The sequence below is a fragment of the Pundamilia nyererei genome, unplaced genomic scaffold (genome assembly GCF_000239375.1).
Source record: "Pundamilia nyererei isolate P.nyererei 1_Seehausen unplaced genomic scaffold, PunNye1.0 scaffold00036, whole genome shotgun sequence".
Lineage (NCBI taxonomy): Eukaryota > Metazoa > Chordata > Actinopteri > Cichliformes > Cichlidae > Pundamilia > Pundamilia nyererei.
Genome location: NW_005187437.1, coordinates 1,796,387 through 1,817,846, shown reverse-complemented (window position 1 = coordinate 1,817,846; position 21,460 = coordinate 1,796,387).

The following is a 21,460-nucleotide window of genomic DNA, read 5'->3' as shown; positions in this document are numbered from 1 at the left end:
TGTACATATATTTATTAGTTTCAGATGTAGCCATTCTTGTATTTTGCTTGTTTACATTATTGTATTTTGCACAACTCTGTTGCTTGTGAAGCTCGCACACAAGAATATCTGTCAAACATAGTCTTTCACAATGCATTCATGTTGTTTATGACAAACTATAATCCTACCGCCCAAATCTAACAGCAGAAATCGAGACACATCAGACCAGGCCAACATTTTTCCAGTCTTCTTTTGTCCAATTTGTAGAAACTGTTTCCTCTTCTTAGCTGACATGAGTGGCACCCAGTGTGGTCTTCTGCTGCTGTATCCCAGTTGTTTCAAGGCTGTGTGTTCAGATGCTCTTCATTCTCGGTTTGTTGTTGTTGTTTTTTTGTTGTTGTTTTTTTTTATCAGTGGCTAGTTTAGTTACCGGGGCTTTCCTTTCAGCTCAAAACAACTGGAACTGGTACTCACTGGACATTTTCACTTTTTAGGATCATTCTGTACCCTAGAGGTACATTTTGGAAAAAATTACAATAGATCAATAGTTCCTGAAGTACAGAGGCCACCCTGTCTAGCATCAATAACCATGTCATACTCAAAGTCACTTAAATCACCTCCCTCCCATTCTTTACACGCTGAGTAGCTGCCATGTGGTTGAAATGACTGTTTAGATATTTGTGTTAAGGTGCCTCTGAACAGGTAGACCCAACAAAGCAGCCAGTGTGACCTGTATGAAACAACCTGATAAGACCATGTACATCAAAGTAGTCCATCCTGGAACTCTATAGTTTCACCACAGCAGAGCCACATCCACGGCATCCACACTCATTTAATTAAGGAGACCAGTGTAAATACAGTCAGATTCTCCTGGCAAATTGGCCCTTTTTCATGATGTTTTTTCAATCACAGTGAAGGTACAGTGACATACCATAGTAGTCTTGTCTTTATCTAGCAGTAGAGTCCTGTTTCTGCTTCCTCAGTTCCTGCTCTGTTTTAGTGTTTCCCCATATGCTTTCCTTGTGCTTCATTTAGTTTTTATTTTTATAGACTTTGTTCTTTTGGTGGTTTTTCAAAACTTTTATTTAGTGTCTCTCTGTCACAACCTACATGACAGTATACTGTTTTTATCTGAACTAGAACGTGTCTTTACTGATATTTTAAATCCCCTCAAAAATGTATATAAAATACATATGATATGATTGTTTCTTTACTTGAATATTTTTTTAAATAAATTTCTATTTGCACATATCAAACCTGTATACGCATTGCTTTAGTGAAACAGTGAGCTAATAAACAAGGAAAAGTTGTAGAAAACTGGTTTGTGATGTACAAAAAGCATCCGCAAACTTTTGAAATGAACAAATCCAGTTGGATTGATGCACCCCACTGCCGTTGTTACCTCCAAACAGTAACTAAAAAGTTCAAACTGAGAAATTAAAGATGGAGTCACTCGTGTGTGAGAGGTTCTTAAGCCTGTGTTTGTGTGTACGTGCTAAGTCAACTAGGCAGAGCAGCTGCGGTCAGACTTCTGCCTGGAATCACAAAGCAAAAAACAGATAAAGGAGCAACTCAATTGCACAACAGCGTTTGGTCCCAAGCCAAACGGCAACTTCCAGGAGGCTCTTAAGCCTCTTACACGACTGGCTTTCCTCCCTTCCCTATCCAACTTTTCATTTTTCTTTCTCTCTCCCCTCAGCTCCTTCTTCATTCATCCATCTCTTAGCTGAGACAGTGTCGACAGCAAGGGTACACATCAACAAAGTAAGCCAAGCATGATAGAGATAGTGGATTTACAAGACGAAATTGCTGAAAATCAATCAAATAACATTTTACAGGGGTAGAGGAGGGGAAGTAAGGGGGCCCTTGAGTATGCTCAAACATAATTGTATGTTAGAAATAAAAAATAAACATCAAACAAGCAAGCTGTGCAGCCGAGGAAAATACGCACAAGGTAGCGGATAGGGAGTTGGCTCTGATGAGTGAACTTGTTCTCTTTGAATTTTACTAACTTGTTTCTTAAGGGAGTTTCTGGCTGCCTGTGATCATTTTAGGGACAAGTACACAGCTTGCATTTGGCAGTATCACAGCTTTTTGCTCCTGAGTGAGGCAACAAGGAGTGAGACATGTAAGAGGAAGCACGTGTGTGTTTGTGTGTGTTCGAGCAGATATTGCATGTTTGTCTTTTCATAAAACACAGAGGCTTCTTCCCTGCTTGAATTTTGTTTGAGATTAAAGGTGGCGGCAGCATCTTCTGTCTTTCTTGTCAGCAACTGGCAGAGATTGTAAGCCTCCATCCACCCAGGCAGACAGAGTGATTGCTTTGCCACCGCCTGTCTTCACATGGCCGGCTCGTAGCCAAGCCCTCGGCAGCCACGAGCCTCGTCACAGTTAATAACATTGCCCCAAAAAGATTTTTAACTGACTGTGCCTGCCATAAATTCACCCACCCAACAATTATTGATTAAATGCTTTCTCCTTAATAACGATGAGGTATAAATCCCCCTAGCCTTAAAAGACAAGGAACGTAATCTAATCAGAGACCTGCTTACCTCCATCCCTGATAGTTTATTCAGAAATAATAGTGATTTCACTTAAAGGAGGAATGCATATCGGTGGTGAAAACTGTGGGGCAGAAAACAACAAATGAAATATAAGGCAATGTGCAAGGCAAGTATCTGCAGCCCACAGTGCTGGCTTCTCTGGATTAATATTACTCCTGATTACCATCAGCAAAGTACACTATGGATTCCACAATCTTGTTTTTCCTTAAAAATAATAATATACAGAACAGGAAGCTGTTGGGTTCATGTGATTGGCTTGTAGAACATAAGCCTCTTTGTGTGCAGTTCATCATTTTTGGGGGCACAATTACACGCCAGCAGTGGCTAGAACGGTGTCCAATAAAGCTTTTAGTTAATGTTGCAGATTTGTGAGTTGTCATTTTGCTCCCACATTCACAACTGTACAAAGTTTTACTTGTAAAATGTTTCATTGCAGTTATTTATTGCTATCCAAGACTCAAGTGTTTTAACTAAAGGCTGCAAATATCACAAAAAATGCTTTGAAGTTTAGTGACTCCAACATTTAGATTCTAGCTCAGACTGATTGTTGACTCCAAGATGTTAAAGTTAAAACATTTCACCTTCTCTCTAGATATACTGTAGTTTTGTTTGGGGTTGTTTTTGTTTTTGTAAGTTTTATGTTTTGCAGCATCTGAGAAAGCTTCTCTTTAAAATTATTATTCCTTCCACATTACCAGGAGAGAAAAAAAGCCATTCTCTTATGATTCAAGACAACACTTTTCTGAGAAATGTATCTACAAATTGGAATAACAGGGTAATGAGGTGGAGATATGGGTAAGCACTCAATCATTGAGCTGTGCTACGCTGTGGTCCCCTGATCATCCTCTCTGCTTACCCGCTATACAGTAAGTGGTCCACAGCATTCGTCTTAACTCGTCTGACCATCCAAGAGTCCATAAAGTGAGATGAGTCTAACCACACAGTCTTTGTGGTCTTAGTGGATGCTGATTAATGAGACCTTGTGGGATACTGGAGAGAAGGGTCAGCTTAACTCTGCTGCTGAGGATCTGAGTGATCAGTGGGGAGAATCGTTTTGGTGACTTTTTATGTAGCTTAAGTTGGAAAACATAAGCGCAAGTCAAATCTCAAAGATTCCTCATTTCATCTTTCTGTTGGATCTTTCTGTTCTCCCTGGATCATTGAGAATTCATGTGTTGTTGTTGTTTTCTCTGTCAAAGGACCTGCTTCTGAAATAGTAAGCTTCATGGTCACTGTTGACAACACACACAAATAAATGAAAAGAAAACTTGTGTAACAATAAATAAATTAAAAATGGACTCAAATTAGCAACCTTATTAAAAATTGTCCGCAGCAGTATTACTTTTTTAATTAATTATTTTTCATAAGTAGTTATAATTACAATAAAACATTATTAAATGCATTCATTAACTTGATTTAATAATAGGATAAAACATGAAAGTATGATATTTAGACTTGGCAAGCGCATTACAACAAAAAGTTTTGCAATTGGTCTCAAAGTCCCTCACTCCTGTGGCCTCACAATAATGGGCTGTTCTTGCTTCCAAAACCTCTACATATAGGTGATTCACCAGTGCACCACAGGATGTTGTGTCAGTGCTGTGCTTTGCCAAACAAACTCACACGGGGGGAGAAAAAGAAAAGCTTGACTGACAAATTTCATCCAAACTATGATCTTTTCCTAAACCTAACAGTGAGTGAAATGAAAAGTTTAAATAGAAACTCTAAGAAAATAATGGCTCAGCACAGGGCATGGACTCTGGTCTCCTTGGAGACCGTACTGTGAGTTGTAAAAGGAAAATGAAAAAGAGTATACCTTTAGCACTATATTGTCAAACCTAGTGGTAAACGCTGCTTTTCCACTTTTTATGTATTTTATTTAATGTGCATTTTACTGTCTGCCTGCCTTAAACTAATCAATCATGAATTTCATCTTGAAAATGTTTTATCCATAAGGGCATGTTTAGTCATATTTGCTACTGATTTAGATCACACTACCTCCACCTGAGACTGCAGTCAGACCATAGTGGTCAGGAACTACCTGGCAACCGCTGGTTGAGATGGAAAAATGTATATTACCTAGTAAGTGGAGGTTGCTGAACGATCTCTAGGCCTGGGTGACTGAGGCCTAAAAGCAACGTAAAATGAGTAGAACAACACTCTATTAATTGTAAAACACCCTCTGGTCCCCCTTGTTGATGCCAGCATAATGTCAGCTACAACATAATGTTCAGAGCCTTTACTGTCTCAGAGGGATTTTTATCCATGCCACATCACCTTTACCAGGAGGTTTTCAGGCTCTCCCATCTCTACCCTTTGGTCAGGTTACCTGGCTGTCTTTAAACTAACACTTCATATTATCAAATAAGGAAGAAGGGGGAAAATAATCCCATAAAGCACAAAGATCAGAAAAATAGTCACAAAAGAAAAACAAAAAATAACACCAAGAAAAAGCAGAAGTTTTGAAATACAATTTTCAATAGTGTGATCCAGTAGTTCCAGGAGAAATAAGCTGGCCTCCCGCACGTTCTGATTTTTCCTGCTGAGTCAAATAGCTTTTAAACTCATGAAAATAAGACATACATACATACAGCTTGGGGGAAACACACACACATCAGACCAGACCAGACCTACATAGGGTATGTAATATGTAAGGTATGCATTAAGAAAAAATACATGCTCTCGGTATTGTGTGTTTAAGTACAATCAAACATTCACACAACCACTCAGGCACACAGTTAATTCTCTGCAAGGGGAAGCAGCATGACAAGCAGACACAGGCAATATTATACCACTCAACACAGAAAAAAAAAACAGCATCCCGTTGTTCAACACAAATACGCAGAGTGATTTTTCCTGTCAGTGAGCCATAACCACGTTAGCAACAAGCGGGGTCCTGAGCCATCAATGAGCAAAAGCAAATGACGTACAGATGAGTAGGTATGCAACAGAAGCTGGCAAAATGGTATCCAACAAAGACTGCTGACATCTAAAGATAAATAAACAGAGTTTAAATATCGGTATTCATCGGCTCTTCAATGCAAAAAAGCAAAACTTTGGACACCTCTGTGCCAACTGCTTAGCATGAATATAAAGTAAAAAGAAGTGCAGCTCTACTAATGAGAGTAAAGATTACCATTTACTGAAATTTTCCAAATGTACAGTTACGTTCCACACTTTTATGACCCTTTGAGTGACTGAAAGTTTAAAAGGTACAGAGTACATAGTAGCAAATAGTTTAGTAAGGATCTCAGCATCTAGTGAAATTTGACCCACTCAAGATATTGTAGGTAAATTCTCCTACATGCATGTTTATGGCCTGAAGAAAGGTAGCTTTTCGTCTTGTTTATTTGTCACATTAATTTACATTTTCCTACAGTAATGTCTTTGCTACATGTTTTTTCAGCAAATGCGACAGGAATATTATGACATCAGTTACAGAAATGGCACAAAACAAAATGTGTACGATATGATATTAGTATGAACAATATCCTCCTGAGAAGCGAGGAAAGAAATCTACCCATTGAACGTTTTTTGTGATTTCCTTCCTCTTTAGAGCTTATAGAGGCCACCCAAATACATGAGATATCAATGGAAAGCCCAGGGTAGTAGGGTAGCTCAAATTACTCAAAAGATATAGACCAAAAACAAATGTCCATTGCAGAGGACATAGATGAACAGGCTGGTTCTCAGGAGGATATAACAGAGAACACAGAACTAGAAAACACCTTTTCAAAGAAAATGTCAATTTTCACATTTGCAATTCACCATCATTGTAAACAAATAATTAAATACATGTAACACAATTTTACATGTTTAAAAAAAAGCAGACTTTCAGTAATTGTGCTTCACTATTTTCACTTCATACTATGAACTTCAACTTCCAAGCAAGTTCTGTTCTCTCAGGGGGGACAAAATTACAAGCGGCTAGATAAAACCAATTTGATACAATGACTGTGTGGTCCTCAAACTATCTATAATCCCCTTTGCCATACAGTCAGTCTCTTGTCACTGCAGTGCCGAGTTCAAATGATTGACATCATAATAGGCTCAGCTAAATTATGATAGAGGTCAAATTAGAATTTAATCATCTCCCTTTTACCCTCTTTCCCCTGAGGGCTAAATGAATAAACATGATTCTGTATGAGACTGATGGGCTGGTTATGCAAAAACGGTGATAACGCTCTCAATTTTTCTCTTTTGTTGTAGCTTCAAGGAGCGAATGAGAGAGTAAGACGAAGCAGAATTAGTAGTAAGAAAGTCAGAGATGTGGAGATGAAGTGAATGAGAGAGAGAGACTGCAGTTATCCAGTATTTCTGTTCTACAGAGCTACGGGGTTTTGTCAGTTATGATTTCCATTTTAATCTTGCAATTTTCTCAACCAAAGACTTGGTGATTAAGTCCTGGTAGTTGTATCTATGTATTGCTCTAACTGGTGGTAATCTTTAGTAAAGGGTCACAAACTAAACCTGTTTAGGTTCACATATCACAGCCTTCCACATAAAACTAATAATTTAATCAGAGTAAAGTGTAGATCAAAATAAAATGCAATGATTTGCAAATAAACTCGAACACAGAAAACACTGAATGTTTAAACTGCCAACATGTAAAATTTTAAGAAACAATATTGGTTTATTTTGATTTTGATGGAAGCAATACATCTCAAACAAATTGGAACAAGACCATGTTGTTTACCGCTGTTTACCCTCATCTTTTCTTTTAATGATAGCCCTTAGATGCCTGAGAACCAATGAGATCGGTGGCAGGACTTTGGGATGAGGAATGTTATCCCATTTTTGTGTGATATGGCATTCTAGCTGCTCTTATTTGTCATATTCTCCATTTCACAACGCTCCAAAATGTTTTCAGTTATCAAACACTGAAAAAGCCGTCATCTGGACGGGAGCATATGTTGCTCTAAAACCTGTATACACCTTTCAGCACTGCTGCTCCCTTTTCAAATGTGCAAGCTGCCAGTTCCATATGCACTAATGCACACACATAACTGCAGAGATGCAAGATTTTGAACTGAGTGCTAATAACAAGCTGGATGGTCCCACTCCTCTTTAGTCTGGAGGATGCGGCGTCCATGTTTTCGAAAGTAGATATATGATTATGATTCGCCTCACGTGCACTTTGCTTCAGTACATTTTAAATGACTGGCTTGTTCTTTGCACGACAGCGCTTCAACTAGCATTTGTGAACCGCACTATGTTCACTTCCAGAATGATCCCTCTTTTTAATGCATTGCTGCCTGAGGGCAAATCATGGGTGTCCACTACTTTTGGCCTTGTCCCTTGCGCATAGAGATTTCTGCAGATTCCTTTAATCTTTGACATTATGTATTGTAGATGGCGAGATATTCATAGTCTGTTTTGTTTTCTCTCTTATTCAAAAGATTTTTCTGCAATTGCTCCAGAATTTGTAGACACGGTTTTTCTTTTTACTTCTAAGAATCTCCGCTGCTCTGAGACGTTCTCTGTATATCCAGTCATGTTACTGACCTGTTGCCAATTATCCTGCCAAATAATCCCCCTGCTTTTTCTTTCCAGTACTGCTGACTTTCCCAGCCTTTTGTTGCCTCCTGCTAACTTTTTTGAGCTATTTTGCTGCCATGAAATTTAAAATAAGAAGAAATAGTAAACTGTTCCATTTTAAACATTTAATATGTTTTCTGTGTCCCACTGTGAATGTAATATGGGTTTATGAGATTTGCAGATCATTGCATTCTGATTTTATTTACATTTTACACAGTGTCACAGTTTTGTTTTGTTTTTTTGGAATTGGGGTTGTAAAACCTAATGTGAAAATGTCAAATTTATTCTAGAATAATAACCATGCGCACAAGCAGAATCACAAACACTTGGATGCAGAGGAAAGTCACAGGTCTAACACAAAATCCACAATGTGCAAACACAAAACAATCCAAGTCTGATCATAACAACCTTCTATTTTACCCTCACCAGACAACGGGATGCAATAAGGATTATAGAGCAGAGCACACACTTGTTCTATTGTCGAGGCTCTTCTACTTTGGAGGATGAGTATTTGTCTGCAGTATCATCCGATCCACTTAGAGGTGGGAAACAAATGCCGGCAATATATTTAATACCCCCCGAGATCATGTCGCAGCAGGCCCGAGGCGGCCAATCGTTCATGGGGGCTTACAGGCGGCACATAAAAATAAATAAATAATTCAATATCAAAAAGGAGTGGAGCATTATGCTTTAGTGGGCAATAAAACATGTGGTGTGTCAGGGATGGCGGCTGCTGCCCAAAGAAAGAAGAATACCCACACTGTGTGTGGCAAGGGGAGGGAGAACACCAGAAGCCAAGGAAAAGGGAGATATAAATTTTCACGGCAAATGAACTCCCCATCTTGTTTTGCTGAGTGCACAAAAGGCCACAGAGATGATTATTTCTGGGCTCCACCTCAGACCCTTGGAGTTGGAATAGTGAAAAGGCATGTCCTTTTCCTTGGCTAAAGCCTCTGAAGGACAGGACTCTCTGCATTTGTAACAGGTCACCCCGATCAATCATTTGGATCAGCTAATGCTGTAATTCAATATCTGTGCGATACAGTTTTACATAGATGACATAGTGAAGCAGCCCACGTTATACATACATATACATAGTTACATATTTACATACTATATATTTATATTTCTTGTATATCTTATAAAAAATGCACGTATAAAAAGTATATATTAGAGCTAAATGTGATCCGTGTATTTTTAATCAAGTATGTTAACATCAGTGTGTGTTCGCATGGATTGTATCTATATATATATGTTAACATGAAGTCACTCACTATTGTGCAAATGGAAAAGCAACACAAAGCTATAGTAAAGTCCATTAGGAAGCTACCAGATGGTTGTCTGATTTTATAAAGAGCCAATCAAAACTGCTGTAAGGGTTACTGGTGTGATGCTGCAAGGGTACACACAGTGTGAAATAAAGCTGATTTCATGTGAAAAGAAAAAAAGAGAGAGAAATCCAATTATAAAATAAACTGCTGCTTGGAAAGCAAAAGAGAAGATAGTTTCCTGACCCTGGAGTAAATAAGCCTATTTATAGATGAAGGACTCACAGCTCAAGATGACGGAGAAGCCTGGTAACATAACTGACTGGTGAAAGCAACACAGTTGCCCATAATATCACTGTGAAGACCATCCAACTAAATTGGCATCTTCACACTAACGGAATTGATAAACTTCAGTGATTTAAGCTGAGTTTTAACCAAAATAAGGTTCTATATCTGTTCTTTTTTTTTTTTAATTGTCACATCCTACCAAGCTACAATATTTGCACATCAGGCCTTCAGAGTAAGTATATCAGAACAGACGATTACTGGAGGGTCACAATTACAAGTGCAGGAGTCAAGTACAGGACTCGCTCTGAATGAAAAGTCAAAAGGTGGTTTGTTTAAACAGGTGTCACCAGGTGATATATACACATATACAGTGCTGGGGGAGAGGAAACGGGGTCCAGGGCAGCCAGGGGAAGGTCCAAACTCCTCTTCACACACTCAGTGACTCACGACAATCCTCACAGTAATCCAGTTCAAACTCACTCTCACTCACGCTCATCCACTCAGGGTCCACAGCGAAGAAAAACAGCCCAAGGTCCAGGGAATCTATATACAAAGAGAGGCTGAAGTTAGCAAAGAGCACTAGGAGAACACAAGGAAATCATTAGGAAAGATGGGTTACACTGACGGAAGTAGCACAAGAATCCAGCAAGGAATCAGACTACACTGAGGCCTTAAGTAGCGTGGGATCAGTCAATGATGATGGATGGCAGGTGAGTAATCATCCATGTCAGGTGACAGGTGAGAAGGCTGACAGATGAACAATGAGGCGAGGACCAGGGCCAGACTCTGCCCTGGCGATGAGGAGCAAAGAAGAGACCACAACAAACAGTCCTGAAAACCCTGGGACCATGACAGTGGAGTATGATTTTGGAATAGATGAACATTATTGATAGATCAAATAAGTTTTGTTTGTGTTTACTTTGAGGGAAAAAAAAGAGGTTAGACAAATGCAAACAAAGTCTTTGTGAAATCTATCCATTTATCGTTCCGAAAGTAAATCCTGGTTGGCTCATTTAGTCACCGTGGAAAAAAACTGCCAGCTAAATGACTGAAATGTAAATCTTGTAAATTTACTGCTTTACTGGCAATAAATGGGCTTCTGACTTTGTATTCAGTGAGCTGAATGAAGCGGTTTGACCTCAGCAGACATCAACCTATTTATAGAGAAAGCAATATCAAGCCTTGGAGAAGCTTAGCAACAGGCCATCAGAGCAACTTTTTAGTTGCTAAGGATTTATTATCAGTTTAACTTATACAGCTCTCATGAGGCATGAATCTCACTAGGATTAGTTTAAGCATACCAAAGACACCACTGCAAATAAACATTGACCTCCTAAACTGTGGAATGATAAACAGCAACCAGTGAACAGAGAATAATAATGAGTTCCCCATAGTAGCATCGGTAGATAATTATAATAGTAGCATCAATATATGTGCCATAGTAGTAGCAGTATGAATGCATCTAATAAAAAAAACTATTATATATATTATATATATTACATATATTGATGCTACTATTATAATTATCTACCGATGCTACTATGGGGAACTCATTATTATTCTCTGTTCACTTAAAAAGATAAACTTCCAGATATTTTACATTTACAGTGAGCAAAGTGCTAAATTATCTGAATATTTCCTGATTAAAACACATTACCAACACCAGCAGATGACATGGTACTCCAGATTATGACAGACTCCCGAATGCTTCACACTGGACTTCAAAAGACCTTGGATCATGTGGCTCTCCCATCTTCCCCCAAACTTTAGGTCCTTGATTTCCAAATTAAATAAAAAACGTACTTTCACCTGAAAAGAATTTGTGAATTTGTACCACTGACCAACAATTCAGCTCATGCTCTCGATGCAGCTAATGTTGTCTCTGGTTCAAGAATGGCTTGATAGTAGGAATGTGACAGTTGTAGCTCCTTTCCCAATGGCGCTTGGTGTACTAACACAAGTCTTAGTCCGGTCCTTGTGAAGATCTTCTGAATTCTTGAATCAACTTTCAAGTCCTTTCAAGGCTGCAGTTTAATTCAATTCAGTTCAGTTTAATTCAATTTTATTTATACAGCGCCAAATCACAACAGTCTTCTCAAGGCACTTAATATTGTAAGGTACACCCTACAAGAACACATACAGAGAAAAACCCAACAATCATATGACCCTCTATGACCAAGCACTTTGGCGACAGTGGGAAGGAAAAACTCCCTTTTAACAGGAAGAAACCTCCGGCAGAACCAGGCTCAGGGAGGGGCGGGGCCATCTGCTGTGACCGGTTGGGGTGAGAGAAGGAAGACAAGATAAATGACATGCTGCAGTCATCTCTGTTGCATGTATTGAGAGATTTATATTTTTTAAAGAGTCATTTAATCATTGTAGTCTAATAATTTGAAATGCTGGATTCCTTCTTTTAAACATGGAGCTACAGCACTCACTTATTCACGTCAAGAAATTTACTTAAAAGTTTATGTGGTCCTATACTATAAGATTACAGACAGTTAACAGAGATATTTGAGCTTAAACCAAGAAATAATGAAGTGGGAGCAGGAACAGAAATCTTTGAATATGATCAACCTTGTTCTGTAACGATGCAATATATACGAACTAGTGGGGTGAAAGTATGGGAGACTGGAAGAGACATAAACAGATTTTGGGCCAGTAGAAAAGCGTACAATTTGCTGAAATGCTTGTAGAATACAATAAAAGGCACCTGGCTATAAACATAAGCAGAGGAGAAATGTATGCTTGCTGCACTTCAATCAGCCATTTCCATTTTGATGAGCTAGATGCAGAGAGCTATAAGACTAAGAATACCTATTTCATCAGCCATGATTAACTGAAAGTCAACATTTAAGCTGTCTGATCTTCCCCCTGCTGTGGTAACTTCAACAGAATACAACAATTTTCTTTCCCAATCAGGGTGTGTTGGATCAAAATTATAGAGACTGTTGTAACTTCCATTTACAGTGCCCAAAGCCAGGCACATTTAGACAGAAATCTGATTATCTGGTACACTGATACAGCAAGATCACGCATTTAGTTACACGTTTAGTGTAAAACCATATTTTCAATAGTATTGCAGGGTTTTAATAGTAACAGCTCTCCAAATGTTGAGGAATTACTATTTAAGTCATCCATAAAGTAAAGCACATGAATGCTATGTGTTCTGAATGACCCAAAGATATGTTAAGGGTGATGAGGAAGTTTCAAGTAGTCACCTCATCTGCCTCAGCCCACTTGCTAAAAATCCAAAGTATTTTTCCTTGTCCAAGCTCTAACCAGCCAGAAGACAAAAGTTTATTCTTTAAATAAGAGACGTCGTTCAGATGTTTCAGACTCTAGAAAAAGATACAATTCTGAAAACCGCTGGTGCTCAAGCAGTCTGTCAGTTTTTCAGAAACAGAACCACATAAACCAAAAAGAGTTCCCACGAAAACAAGAAGAGGTTTTTCTGGATTCTGGACTCCATCATGCAAATATTGACTAAACTGGAATTGGTTGGTGGAACTAATAAAAGACAGTATAACAATTATTAAGAATTGCATAAAAATTTTTTAATTGCGTTAATCGTGATGAGGCATTAATGTGTTTAACGCTGACAGCGCTAATATTTTGTAAAATATTTTACATGGTCAGTGTCAGGGTTAAATTGAATGATTGCAAATATATTTTGCTGTTAGTAAAAAAAAGTTTTACTTCTATCATAGATAGTTAAATATTAATCAGTCCAATAATAAGAAAAGTCATAAAAAAGGACACCCAAAGCCTGGAAATATTTTTTTAATATGATTGTAGTGTTGCACTCAAATGTAGTAGAGGAATTGTCATTTCTAATGCATTGCCTTTTTTTCCAATATAATCATAACTTAATATTTATTCATTAAACATTTTAGAAAGATTGTTTTTTTTATTGGTGAATCATTTATTGATTTGCTCATGACAGCAGAGCAGTGCAATCTACCATCCATAGTCTATATTTTGCTATTCCTGGTGAATAATTTGTTACTAGAGCCTTAAATGGGTCACAAAATTCCATATTTCTCAGTCAGTCAGTTGCACATCAACAATGTATACTCAATACACATACATAGCTTTAAACAACAAAACAGAAGAACTGGCAGTGCAGTTTATTTTTGTTGAACTTCATGAAACTGAAAAACAAAAATGTATTTTGTTGAGTTAGAGTCTTCTACAGTGCACAGAACACCAAATCAATTCTGAAATACTTGTCTGGCAGTAAGTGGCTCCAAGTTGTATTTGTTTGTTTTGATGTTGTCACTATTTGTCCATAAGCACAACATGAGAAAAATCTATAACGTTTTTTTCTCCCCTGTAGAGCAGGCAAGTCACAACACCCAGAAAATATAAAGAAATTGAGTTTCAGACGCAGCTACCTTGACAATTTCTTACAAAGAGCAAAAGGAATTTCGTTTTGTACAAAAGGTACCGATCTAAACTAAGGTATGACGCTTTACTTTATCTCTATCTGGAATTTAGCTTAAATAATAAGAATATTTGGCAGGGAGTTAAGCAATAAAAGTATGCATGTGTGTGGGTCTCATTTAACTTTTTTGTGTAATCTTGTTCACGGTGATTATGAGTTTGGGGTTTTATATGTGTTTATGCCACACGCGTTATATCTCAGTCACTAAAAGGGTTATTAGTAAAGGCATTTGAAAATATTATTATTTTGTTTTTCAACACAATAATACATCATTTGTGATTGGAATGAATGAAAATATTTGATAATACTAGTGAGACAATTGTTTGGTTAACTGTGAATGCTGAATTTATGAACAGCAGTGTGTGCTACATTGTACCTGAATCTGACTTTTCTTACAGTTCAGTCATCATGTCAGGTTTCAAAGCACCAAGGTGGTGAAAGCCAAAATATTCACTTTGTGACCTGAGGATGATACTTCAGCCTCACTGTGGTGAAGTCTATATTTTTTATACAGTCAATGAGTGCATTGCACGGACAGATGGAGAAGGGGTTTATTGGACAGGCTGTTGTTACAGTTAACTGTGCAGGAAGCAATATCATGTGTATTAGATAGCTGCACAGAAAGTGCTTCACAGAGAGGTTCAGTTCAGTTTTTCAAAATCAAGCTTAAGGTGATGCCTAGCTGACTGGCATAGTTGTTTATCTGAGCATCCACAATTTATGCATATTTCGGTGCTGGATATCATTATTAGTAGCAGCAAACCTCACCGGATTTTGTCATCATTTGTCTTTTTAAATATTTGTTTTATCTATCGTTTTCCTTTTGTTTTGCTTTGTTCATTTGTCTCTTTTAATTCTATTTTGTTGTACTTTTTCAACATGTTCAAAATAAAGATTCAATCAATCAATCAATCAATCAATCAGTCAATTTATTTATTTAATGAGGAATTTTTGTTAATGTTTTAAAATGTGTTAAATTTAAAGAGAAAAAAAAAGTTGCTTGTCTAGATATACATTGTATCCACTCCAGATGTGGACCCCCAGTGGCCCCCTGCTCCATTTTCTGCCCTGATCTTCAGCCAGCTGCAGGGAAAACAGGAGCCCAAGCACAGGTGCCTTTTATGAGTAGCATGTATGGATACTATTTCTATCCATTTGAAACCTGAAATCCCACATCTTATCTGTGTTAAACTTGAATTTTGAAGCTATTCTTAGAGAAGCTTTTTTTGCAAACCTTAAAAATGTAATTTCATTCTCTACAAAGACATACTTTCTCCATTTGACTCTCTAGCATTTTTGATGACCTGTCCATGGTGTACTCCACTTTTCTATGACAAATGGAATAAGGCACCGGCAAAACTGCATTTGACAATTTGAAATGCATGAATTAACATGTTAAATGTTCATGACAGTACAATTAGAAAAAGACCAAACAAATATGGATTTTGAAATGATTGGTAAGAACTAAGAAGCTGAAAAGGTTGCATCAAAACAAACAATTTCTTTTCGATAGACAGTAGAGATGCTTGGCCATAATGGACAGCTCAAAACAACTGTGCAGTATGGTGCAGGCGGTGGACATGATTTTGCACAAAAAGCCAACTATAAGGATATCTGTCCAACACCAAAAGCTTGGCCAAAGTTGGGTGATGAAACATGACAATGATCCCAAGCACACCAAATCTACAACTAAATGTCTGAAAAGGAAAATAACCGAGGTGTTGCAATGACCCAGTCAAAGTCCAGACCTCAAGCTGATTGGAATGCTGTGGTGGGACCTTAAGCTTAAATGAATCCCTTCAAACCTGAGTGAGCTGAAGAGTGGGTTGAAATTCCTCCACCACGATGTGACAGACTGATAAAGTCACACAGAAAATGGTTGATTCACATTACTGCATTATTGTTAACACAACACGCCATGCATGCTAAATGGTCAGCCAGGTTGCCAAGTCAGTTTTCCAACATTTAACCAAAGTGCAGTCAAGTGCAAAAATCTAACTGTATAAGCTGGTTAATTTTAACCTCCCCATGTGTAATGACCAGGATTTAGTCATTACAAACAGTTAGCTTTGATACCATATGTGCTTTGCGTGGGAATATATGTTGTTGTATAACCACCTCTTTGTGCCTTCAAGCCTGGAGCTTGGATTTGAGGTGCAACTATGATTCAATAATATCCATCCATCCATTCGCTACTGCTTATCCTTTTCAGGGTCGCGGGGGGCGCTGGAGCCAATCCCAGCTGTCATAGGGCGAGAGGCGGGGTTCAATAATATATCCAAGGCAATACAATTCCAATGTATTTTCCTGCAATGCACAATTGCTTCCCTAAACTATGTCATATTCTGTCAAAAGGGTAAAGTTGGTTGATTTCTGGATGCTTATAGTGGCAGCAAAGATGGGAAACAGATGCTTGTGCAGTCCTCCAGGACTCCTCATGTAACATAATAAAGATGCCATCTGACAGTTCCTGCTGTCAAACCCCTGCTCTGTACACAGCTTCTTAACTCTGGTCCCCCGGTGTTTTGTTGTGTTTGAATATAAGTAGAAGGGGCACATTCTCCTCAGAGAAGTTTCAAGTATCACTTTGGGGCATGGGAAAAAGTCTTTGTTTAAAACCTTTCAGCTTTTCTTCGACATAACCCATTTGAAATATTCCAGCTTTTCTGAGTTTGCATGTGCCACTGTGCCTCATGTGGCCGTAGCTCCAGGTATACCACATAGAGGATGGATTTTTTTTTAATCGTCTATAAACAACAGGAAGCAGCCATGACAAGAGCATGTATCTGCATGTGTGTTACCTTAAAGAATCCTCCTGGATTGCAGACTAATGAGAGTAGTAAAGTAAAGGGAGATGAGGGAAGGGAAGTGGATGCCAGATCAGATCACAAGTGGACACCCTGGTGATTTTGCCTTTGTCCCATCTTAAAATCCGTGTCACAGATGAGCTGCTACATTGCTTTGGTAGAAACTCTAAACCAGGGAAGATAAAAGGCTTGTCAAATCCTCCATCTTTCATCCAAAAGATCCAGCTAATGTTTTAAACTGCAGATTGCCCAGATCATTGTCAGCACGCAGGTGTCTCAGCAGGAGGTTGCTGCTTTGAACATATTTCCATTCCAACCCACTTTTTTTATTTTGATCAAACCTTTCCCATGTGTCTTTGAATTGTTTCAGTATCTTCACATTATTGGCTCATTCTTTTCACATCTGCAGGGGTTTGCAGAGCTTCTGAGGGAGCTTAAATTACGTAAAGGTAGCACGATAGCAAGACCATTGGAAGGTCATTTTTGACCTTTATAATAAGATTATGAATCTTTTGCCTAAAAATTAATTTCAGTAGAGTCACCTCCAGGCTGTCTTTTAAACAGCAAAGCAAAGTAGACAGTTTTATTACATATATTAATATTTAAACATTATAAAATTTTAAGTATTGCTTTAATGTTTAGGGGTACATAGATCTAGTTTATTAAGATAAATATAATTAATTAAACAGAACAAATCCACTTTATTTGCTGCACAATCTTTCATTATTTTGTGACAGTATAATAAAAACTAAGAACACAAATACCAAGTAGAAGAAAGACGAAGTGAAATATTCAAATGAAACAAGTAGTGTGGCCACCCAAATTACACTGAGTAATTAAGGAAACTACTTTAAATAATATTGACTCATGATATGATGTATAAGACAAAATCAGAAATAATATTACTCTGTCCATCCAGCCATCCATCCATCTTCTTCCGCTTTTCTGGGGCCGGGTCGCGGGGGCAGCGGGTCTAAGCAGGGAAGCCCAGACCTCCTTCTCCCCAACCACCTCTTCCAGCACACCAGGGTGTTCCCAGGCCAGCTGAGAGATAAAACTTTCCAGCGTGTCCTAGGTCTGCTCTGGGGCCTCCTCCCGATGATACATGCCTGGAACACCTCACCCAGGAGGTGCCCAGGAGGTATCCTTGTAAGATGCTCGAACCATCTCCACTAGCTCCTTTTAATGTGGAGGAGCAGCGGCTCTACTCTGAGAGCTGAACTTCGCGCCCTACCTCTAAGGGTAAGACGTTCCATGTCCCAATTGCCAGTCTTGGTAGACGAGGATTAGTCCGCCAGGGCCTCCACTTCTGGCCGCCGCCCAGCATACAATGCACCTGACCCCTACGGCGCCTCCTGCGGGTGGTGGGCCTATGTCACACCAAAACAAGAATGTACAAACATTTCTCCATGTATTTGATTATGATGTATTATGATATTATTCACTGATCTTCAAAATCCATCCAACTATCCATCCATACCTTTTCTGCTGCTTATTCAGGGTGTTAGCTTGACTGAAGCTGTCCCAGCCGTCAAAGGGCAAGAAGCAGAGTGACTAATCTATAACAAGACTATACCAAAGGGACAGGCAGCCTTTCACATTCATATGCATCTGGCCAGTTTAGAGTTACTAATTCACCTAGCATGCATGACAGACTCTAGGAGGAAGCCCTAGTACCTAGAAGACAACTGCAGACAAGGGGAGCATTGTCAAACATACTTTCGGTTACCTGATGAGATAAGGCGTTTTTCTCTAACAAGACGATGTCTGACCATATGGGTCTCAGATCTGCTGGAGTATCTTGAAGTAAAGAATATTTTCTCTGGCTGCCCGATGTGCCTAAATACCACTGAAAACTTGAAGGCAAAGTGCTGACAGAGAATTGTGCAGCCATCATGTCAGTGTTTGTTAGTGGCACAATGGAAGGACACACTCACTACTGTGTACATATCTTCTGTTTTTCTGGTACTTTTGAGTGAGTCTTCTCTGCTTGCTTGTGTGAAACTGAATACCAACATCATTATCTGTTAACATTGTACTGTCTTATTGCACATATGTTTTGCTCATTTTTGTCCAAATGTACAGTACTTCAGAGAGAAACAGTAGCTTTTCTAAGATTTGTCTTTGTTTCCTCCTCGCTTTGAGTCTGTCTCTAACACCCATGGCCAATCCTATCAGTTACTATTGGTGTGCTATGTCCAGTATTATAGTCAGTGATATGTTGTAGTGTAGAATTATTTGGACACTCCTGAAATATTCAGCCTTCACCTTCACTTTGGGGGTGACACAACATGTGTCACCCCCATTTTTACCTCAGCACTGCTGCATGTATCTCTGCATTACCTTTTGCGATCATTGGTTTAGCAGCCGTATGGTCTTTATCTCTTTAGGTTTTTCAATTAATCAGGCATACTTCATGGCTCAACGGGCAGCTCTAGGACCCAGAACATTTATCTGAGTTGAAGGAAAGAGACAATCCACAACACCAGGAAGGGATAAGATAGAATCAGCAGACAAGAGGCACTATTATCAGTGTTATGGCACAATGGCACATTTATGAGGGTTATGAAACTAAAACCATGAGACCACGGCATTGAATTCATGAGTACATGGGTGTAATTTTTGTTGACAAGCATCCACAAGTTTAATTACGATGCTTGTGATACTGTATCTTTCTCTATTTTTAAGCACAGTGTCCTGGATTCAAAGCATCTTCAACAAAGGTGCTGACAGCGGTGGTGGCATGCAGTAAAAGATCAGGAAAAGACTTGCTCCTCAGTTAATACTCTAATGTGCACTACATACTGTGAAGTACAACTTTCCACTCTGGAATAAAGAGCACAGTCAGTATTATCATCTTAAATATTTCATCTGAAACATCAGGGCACTCACAGTTGGAGATGAACAGAAAGGAAACACAAAAAGACAAAGATGGGTCAAAGATACAACGAGTGAGAGATGGAATAGGGAAAAATCTATTGTGTTGTTTGTTGGTGGGAAGCACTGAGCAGCCCGTTTCCTGTGCAGCCATCGATTGGGCAGTGTGATTAATGAAGCTGTTGCCAGAAGGAGGGATCCATAAGTGTCTTCTTCCTCTCTCAGTAGCCACTTGTTGATGTACTCAGTGCTCTGAGGGTCATGTTACAGAGAGGGTTTTATTTTTTTTCTCCTCTTTTTCCTTAATAGAGATTGAACTGAAAAAATGCAGAGGTTGTAACAAATGTGTGAAAATGAATATACACCTTTACTTCAACCTTTCACAATCATCCATTGTCTTCGGCACACTTCCCCAAAGTTTGCTTTTGAAAATCAAACTTTGATGAGTCCATTGTCTTTCACACCATTTATCCAATTGATCAAATGCAGCTGACTCACCCCTAACCTTCAGAATCCTGAAGGGGACATATTAAATATTACTAAATATTAAAGATAAATATTTTTGACTTGAATTAGTTTAATTGTTATTAATTTCTTTGTTTTTTAAACTGAAAGTAAGTTGTTTGTTGTATACTATCCGTAGCAGGAAAAATACGAGACAGTCTCCATAACCGACGTCTACTCAGCTCTCAATCTCGGGTTTTCGTTAAAAGCAAATGTGGTCAGTACTTCGTTGCTTGAAGCCATCATGAAGCCACTAGTTGCTTTTAGAAGCAAATGGAAGACGGCACCATCTGGGCATGTTCTCAAAACCCTCTCAAGCATAACACACAGCACATGGCACTCAGGCACACTGAGCGACTCAGCAAGTGTGTAACACCAATCCTTGCATATGTGACAGACACCCTCGTGAGATATCCCAGCTCTGAGTTCTGATCCTTTGCTGTAACTTTCAGAACACAGTTAGCTGTAGTTAAGAAAACTTCTGCCAAACTATTCCAACTGTCGTATATTCATCCCCTGAGGGATGCCAGTGAACATGAAAAAGCTAAAGAATCATTGTGCATGAGCAAAAAAAAAATGCATCTGAGTGAAAGAATCAAAAATTTAAAAGCAATGCAGCTCAAGCTAAAAATAGAAAGTAACTATCAACCTTCACCTCAGAAGAAAGCAGAAGAAAAGAGGAGAGGAGGAGAGTTCATCCGATCGGATTGTACTTTTAAAAAAAGAAGAAGAAGAAGAAGAAGTGGCAGTAAAACTGAGAGTGTGCAGAAAATGAGGCAAAGTTTTTGTGTGAAGCACTGAGAGTGAAGCTCTTCCACAGGGATACAGTTGATGTTTGAGGTTTTGCTGTCAGAAAAAATGTTGCCTTTTCCTTAATCAAAAGTATTTTTCGTGCAACTGGGAGACTGCTGTGCACGCAGACAGTGTGTGAGCACAGTGTAAGCAAACACTTTTCCTCCACATATAACACATACAAGTACTAATTTCCTAAGTAAATCAATTATAAATTTGCCATTTTATCTTCAGTTAAATCTTGCCTTATTGGTTGTCAAACAGCTGGTAGTTCCTGTGTGCAACTACCAGTTGCAGTACAGTGGGGCAAAAAAGTATTTAGTCAGCCACCGATTGTGCAAGTTCCCCCACCTAAAATGATGACAGAGGTCAGTAATTTGCACCAGAGGTACACTT